The sequence below is a fragment of the Denticeps clupeoides genome, chromosome 13 (genome assembly GCF_900700375.1).
Source record: "Denticeps clupeoides chromosome 13, fDenClu1.1, whole genome shotgun sequence".
NCBI classification, from domain to species: domain Eukaryota; kingdom Metazoa; phylum Chordata; class Actinopteri; order Clupeiformes; family Denticipitidae; genus Denticeps; species Denticeps clupeoides.
Window position 1 is genome coordinate 4,372,184 of NC_041719.1, and position 7,816 is coordinate 4,379,999.

A 7,816-nucleotide genomic window follows, 5' to 3' on the forward strand; every position below is an offset into this window, starting at 1 on the left:
GTCCCGAACCGCCAAGGTGCCACTGAGCAAAGTACCGTCCCCACACACTGCTCCCCGGACGCCTTTCGTGGTCACCAACAGTGACGGGTCAGAAGCAGAGGACACATTTTGTTGTGGGAATCCGGAACTTCTGTCCCAGCTCAAATGTACAAGTGTAATGACAAGAGAAGCTCTGTCAGCTCCTGACTCTTCTCAATCTATGTCAACCACATCGCATTCGCCCCGGTCTTTTCAGCCAGTGGGTCCTGTGGTCTTCAGTGCATGTTGAGAAGTAGAGTTATAGATATGATTTATGATTTTTTTTTTTTTTCAGTGAATATTATACTGTGGCCATAAAGTTTTTGCAGTCCATGTTTTTTTTTCATGGATTTCACAAGTCGATTAATAGGGCGGTAGTAGCCTAGTGGCTAACACACTCGCCTATAAACCAGAAGACCCAGGTTCAAATCCCACTTACTACCATTGTGTCCCTGAGTAAGACACTTAATGGAAACTGTCCCTGTAACTACTGATTGTAAGTCGCTCTGGATAAGGGCGTCTGGTAAATGCTGTAAATGTAAATCTGAGTAACACATGAACGTGGCTTTATTAAAAGTGTCTTGCTCCCGTGGTAGACCCTCTCACTGGTCCCACTGCCACAGTACAGTGTGAGCATTTTCAGGAGTACATGCAGATACAGGCCTTTTTTTTAACCCTTGAAAAAGTACCCTCAAAGTACGACACAAGCACGCACCGCACAGCAACAGGAAGGTTTTCATGGCCGATTTGCCCACTTCATTTCCGTCATTCTCAGAATCTGGACGTTGCCCAAGTATGCAAGAGAGTAATTTTTCCCTTTCTTTCGCAGAGAGCCAGACAAAGAAAGCAAAGGAATCTTGCTGAAGGCTCAAAACCGGTCACCCCCGCCCCGCTCCTGTCGGCCTGGCCGGCTGAGTTACTGCAGCTCCGCCGAGCGATGATGAATCAGAACTGGCATTTATTCACTTCGCCCCACGCGGCAAGGCCCGCGTTTAATATGTGGAGAGGATGGCGGGCCAGGCCCCCATGTCATTCCCGGGGCTAATGAACTGGAGGGGAAGGAGGGGACACGTCTCAGGATTCTCTTTCTTACAAAAATCTGCAGCGCCCCCAAATTTGGCACAAAGTCTAAGAACACGGGTACCGAGGTTAAGAACCAGGTCTGCCGTCGGCATCCTGAAATTCCTGAAATCTGCAGAAACAGGTTACAGGATCAGGTGAATCCGCTCTGAGGAGCTCCGGCTGTGCCCTGCTATCCGGCCAGAGGACCTGCGTTTGGTTCGGATTCTGGTGGCTGGTGGTGTCGCGCGCTGAAAGAGGGCGCGGCCGTCGGTGAAGTGCAACCCGGCTCCTAATTAGCGGCACAGACGCCAGGCTGATCAGCGCATCTCGTTTTCATCTCGCCCCAAGGCCCGCCCCCCCCCCCAAAAATGCACAAGTGCCCATTCAGCAGCAGCCGTCTTACAGCTGGGCTGGGCCAAACAAAAAAAAAGGGAGGGATTCTGAACAGTTCATCCGTTCATCCGGAAACTGGGTGCAACCAAAATACCCGTTAAAATGTGAAAAACTCAAAAAATCAAGTCACACGAAAAGCTCTGGCCTTTGTGTTGAGGAGCGACCTTTCTCTTTATAAGGTGATCAGGAAAGCCAGTTGTGGCTCATGCAAATAATGATGCCGCAATGACTCCGCAGAATAGGAAATAACATGGCATGCACACATGTTAACAGCTCCTTCATTCTTCACCAGTTTTCTTTTATTTGAAAGGAAAAACCCATAAAATAGAAAACCATTCATTTATTTTAGAGGTTTTAGTGCTATAACGCTTTTTTGAAAGTGTCACGGCTTGATGGACGTCAAAAACTGATCAGGATATAAAGAAGGAAACATATAACTGATAATCAAGAATTATAATCCTGAAAAAGGGAGAGGATCAACACCGCAAAACATCCAACGAATGATTGTACACGTCACCAAGCTGTCTGCGCCAGGACCAGGGGTGGTAGTAGCCTAGTGGTAACACACTCACCTATGAACCAGAAGACCCAGGTTCAAACCCCACTTACTACCATTGTGTCCCTGAGCAAGACACTTAACCCTGTCTCCAGGGGGGGGACTGTCCCTGTAACTACTGATTGTTAGTCGCTCTGGATAAGGGCCTCTGATAAATGCCGCAAATGTAAATGTAAATGTGACCAAAAGGCATCTGTTCCCTGCCATATCCTCCAGGCCGCCCCAATGATGCCAGGGAACACTGGCGAAGGCGTGGAGCCACACCTCGGGAGGACAGAGGTGCACACAAGCGTTCTGTGAAGCGGTAGGAACAACTCAGTGGAGCTGAGCGAGCTGGTCACCCGAGAGCCGGCCTTCATGCCAGCAGCCGCTGGTTTACAGATAAACCATGCACCCAACGTGAGGCTCCAGCAGGCTCTCGAGTCCCGTAATGCCGGCCAGCGCTACACTCCGCGGTAGTTAAGATATATATTGACTCCGCGAGGTGTATACGGTTACCGAGCTCTCTGAATAATGCATCATCCTCAGACATCCCCTTCCTTGCGCGCTGCCAGACAGGCTGGACGGTGGTCACAATTCAACAGAAGCTCTGGAGTAATGGAGATAGGGACCGCGTCAGCAGCTTTGGCGAAATCTAACACAGCCGTCTAAGTTAAAGCTAAATATGTCCAGGCGCTGTCAGCTCTTTTCCTCTTGTTAACGGGGGCATCGTGCCGTGGATTGACTGCTGCCGTTTCCCGTTCATCCTGGAATAAAAAGAAATAGGCATGGAGTGACGCCATCTCTCTCTCTGATAAAGAGAGAATGCAAATTTTATGGTGACTACCAGGATGCACAAGCCTCAAAGGAAAAAATAACAATTCACAAAATGCAACAGAGATCTACTGTACTTTTAGTAACGCACTCTCACAATTCTCCTTTTAAATAAGGGTGGATACTGCTTTGAAATTATCAGATGATATTTGTCGAATTCCATGGTGGTTCTCCAGCATTAATAATGACTCAGACTTTATTTAATCCTCAGGTTTTGCCCTTCGTCATGCAAGCCTTTCCTTGTGTGTACTTATTTCTATATTGTATAAATGACCCACGCCTTTATTCATATCAATGACTGAAAAGTGAAAAGTGAAGTGATTCTCATTGTGAAACACTGCGGCACAGCACATGGTGACACAACGAAATGTGTCCTCTGCTTTTAACCATCACGCCTGGAGGGCAGTGGGCAGCCATGACAGGCGCCCGGGGAGCAGTGTGTGGGGTGATGGCGCATTGCTCAGTGGCACCGAGGTGTCACTTCCTTAACCGCTAGGCCACCACTGCCCCATCCACCACTGCCCCATATGTATAAGTTAGCTCCCCAAGGAGTTGGAGCAATGAGAACATAACAACAAAAAGTCAGACTCGAAGATTGTGACTAACGACTGCTTGCTAATTGCCTCAAATGAAATGGATGGCGGCTTTCTGGAAAATGACACAAAAGTGTCTCTTAGCATCAAGCGCTGGAACAAACTTCAGAAGGTTTAATGTTAAGTGTTCGGTGTTCTTATAAGCGTGCTGTGTGTATGGAATTGTTCAATCCCCATCGAACCATCTGCCATAGGACCGTTCCCAAGCAGAGGATCACTGGAAATCATCTTAGGCTGGCAGCCCACTGAGCCCATTTCACCACAATTAGCCGGGTAAAACAGAGGTGTGTGACTGTCGCTAGGGCCCACAAAAAAAGCACCAACTGGAGGTCGTGATGACTGTGGTGTGGCATATAACTGGAAGATTCAAGATTCAAGATTGAAGAGATTTATTGTCAGTACAACAGTATACACACGTTATACAGTGTCATGAAATACAGTTTCACACATATCCCCCATAGTGCAATCACAAAAGAAATATTGAATTTAAACTAAAACTTAAATACCTATAAAGACTTAAAACCTATCAAACTTTCTGTACACTAAACAAGGGCAACTACATATAAGACGCCTCAAAGTGGACTGGTTCAAGTATACGTCCACCTTTAAGAAGCAGTTGAAATCCCACTTGTTCAAAAAGTATTTCAGACGAATTTGTATATGTAAATGTTTTTTTCTTTGTCTAGCACTTAACAATTTTCGAGCATGTTCTTTTTCTGACAAGTTAGGCCTTATCAAGGCTCTTAGTTTTGTAAACTCAAGAATTGCTGGTGTCTTCCTCTTGTAAGTCGCTTTGGATAAAAGCGTCTGCAAAGTAAAGTAAAGTAAAGTAAACAGGATATTTCAAACAAGACAAGACAAACATCTGTAAAATGAGCAGTTTGCGTGAACGTCAGAAGGCGCTTGAGGCTGGAAGTGTATTGTTGTTGAGTTCAACAGACCTTTTATTGTTGGCTGCTTGGGGGAAGGAGCTCGACTGACGATTGCAAAGGTGTTTGTTCGTGATTCTGATGGTCGTAGCCACCTTTACACGTTGCAAAAAAAGCCGCCCGTGGCCTAGCGCGCCGCCATCTTGGTCTTTTTGTGTTGCAGTCTCCCGGGGATTTGGCATTTAACAGGGTATTTAACTTTCGTTTCGATACCGGCGGCACATAGCAGGTATAAACCTCAAACCGCCTCAAGTACGCCTTCTTTACTTCCCCGGCAGCACAGAGGCTTGATTAAGCAGAGACTCTTCAGCCGGCTCTATTTGACTGAGCCTCCTCTCAACTCTGAAGAGGAAACGCTATCTGAGCTGCGCAGGAGTGTGTGTGTGTGTGTGTGTTTTTAGCCCCCCCCCCCCTTGCTGGTTTTGCTGGCAGCGGTTGAGGGCTTTTACAAAATCAACCCAGATGCTTTGTGTCTGATTAAAAGCAAGCAGGACGCCAGCCACCGGAGAGTAGGACAAGGTGTCCTTAAACACTCGAGCGGGAAGAAAGTAAAAGAAAGAAATAAAATGCATTAAGGGCCCAGGCCTCCTTCGCTTCTCTCATGAAGGGTGCTAAACATAAAGATTATACAAATTTTGATATAAAAAAAACTTTTTTTTTTAAATTGCAAACTCATAATGCAAAATATTTTAATATGAAAATTTGCTCTTACAGTAATTGTGCTATTTACCCAGTTTCAAGAAGTATCTGTACTTCCGAGGATGTGTAGTTTTGCCAAATGTCACGTAAATGTCAGCAAAATGAATACATTGTCATGCTCAGAATATTTTAAAGCTCGTGGTTTTTGATTTTCGAGTGCCAGCTGTATATGAACAGCATTCAACATTATCTGCCTCGTCCATTTATTCCTTGCACGGTGTTGAAAGGAATCCCAGGTTAAACTAATAATAATATTAATGAGTTGCATCGGCCGAACACCACACCAGGGAGCTATTTTCTTGCCCTCTGTGCGTTCTGTTGGTTGCGGGTGAATGCTCCGAGCTGCTCCGTCCCCTCGGGAGTTGCACGTCCCTTCCCACTTCAGCACCAGTAAGCGCAGTTTCAAAATGTGCGCTGACAGTAATCAATTTCCCGTCGTGGAGTGACTGTGCCCGAAGAAGCGGCCACCGGCCTCGTCCTTTTAAACAGTGCCCGGAGCTGGCCCTCTAATTCTCGTCCGACCTGTTGCTGCTGTGTCGACAGCGATAAGCTCCTCTCCAAACGTCGCCTTTGCCGTGCGCCGCAGGGAAAGGAGATCTGAACAACTGCGTTCTATCCTCTAGCAGCTGGGAGTGTGTCATACGGTGCCGGGCACCGGTTTCCACCTATTCTCCAGCGACCCTTCCATTCCCACACCTTCTGCAGACCCCTGGGGACCTTTTGTTTCTGCTGCTATTTTAGGTCCGACCTGCTATTCAGACCTTTTCAATGGATCACGTCTGCTGGGAATAATGTCAGAAATGACTTCCTTGCATCTGCATGTTCACGTTCACAATTCCCACATATGCGTGGGAACTGGACAGACGATGACTTTATGTATAGTCTAATATCTGTTAACAGGTCTTTTGAACTGAGCATGGAGAGGAAGACAAGGCAAAAATGGTTGCTCTGTCTGGTGGAAATGTGGTGGGGGTTTTATATGACAGCATCATTTTTCTTCTCGCGCCCTCTTTTTTGAGAGCCTCTCTGTTCAGCAGACATTTCCATCAGGAGACAGGAGCCGATCCGTTTACGCGAGAACAAAGTCCGTCGTCTTCAGAGTGAAACCCTGTCCCCTGATCCTGGCCCCTCCCACATTCTGTACTTTTCACGTACGGTCGTGGCCAGACGTTTTGAGAATGGCACAAATGCTGATTGATTGTTTTTAGATCTTGCTGTCAGATGTGTCTGTGGTGTATTGAAGTATAATTACAAGCATTTTGTTAGTTTTAAAGGCTTTTACTGACAAGTACATCAGGTTTATGCAAAGAGTCAATATTTGCAGTGTTGGTCCTTTTTTCAAGACCTCTGCAGTTCGCCCTGACGTGCTGTCAATCAACTTCTGGGCCAAATCCTGACTGATGGCGTCCCATTCCATCATAATCGGTGGTTGGAGTTTGTCAGAATTTGTTGGTTTTCGTTTGTCCATGCGCCTCTTGAGGATTGACCACAAGCTCTCAACTGGATTAAAGTTTCCTGGCCATGGACCCAAAATTTCAATGTTTGTTCCCCGAGCCATTTAGTTTTCACTTTGGCCTCATTGAGCGGTGCTCCATCATGCTGGAAAAGGCATCGTTCTTCACCAAACTGTTCTTGGATGGTTGGGAGAAGTTGCTGTCGGGGGATGATTTGGTACCAATCTTTATTCATGGCTGTGCTCTTGGGCAAAATTGTGAGTGAGGCCACTCCCTTGGATGACAAGCAGCCCAAAACAGGAATGGTCAAATCATCTTTAGGAGATGGTCCTGGCACTTGCTGGACTTTCTTGGGCGCCCTGAAGCCTTCATCACAACACTTGAACGTCTCTCCTTGAAATCTCAACCGATCGATGGTTGATTTCGGTGCAATCTTAGTAGCAGCAATGTCCTCGCCTGTGAAGCCCTTTTTATGCAACACAATGATGGCTGCACATGTTTCCTTGCAGGTAGCCATGGTTAACAGAGGATGAACAACAATTTCAAGAATCTCCCTCATTTTAATGCATCCAGTCTGCTGTTCTAACTCAGTCAGCATGGCAGAATGATCTCCAGCCTTGTGCTCCTCAATCTCTCATCTGCGTTTACAAGAGGATCACTGAAATGATCTCAGCAGGTCCGTTTGTGGCAGGGCTGAAATGCAATGGAAATTTAGTTTGGTTCATTTTCATTGCTAAAAGGGTCTTTGCAATTCATCTGATCCCTCCTCATAACATTCTGGAGTATATGCAAATTGCCATGATAAAAATGGAAGCAGCAAACTTTGTGAAAAACAGTATTTGTCTCATTCTTAAAACCTTTGGGCATGACTGTAGTGTACATTTAAAATCCTAATGCACGTTACTGTGCCAGTCTCTGGCCTGGAACTTTATCAGACAGATTTCTATGTGAATGAACCCATGAAGCAAGCTTACTATTTGAAATGTATACTTCAAAATTAAATTGTGAAAACTAAAGGGATCAAACATTACTAAATGTGTTCCCCAGAACCTTTTAAGTAAAGAGTAAAAATGTGATTTCTGGCCAGGATGTCACTCAGCATTAATTCCAGCATTTAATGTGAGCCTCATGACTGTACCAGTGCCAATTCAGAGAATCCAATCAGTTTATACTGATATTTTAAGCACTTTTTGGACCCATTAAATACATTAATAATTTAATACATTTAATTAATTCACCTACCTCGTCTCGTCAGTTATAGCTATTCATCAATATATGTGAGCAGTAAAGAAAATAATC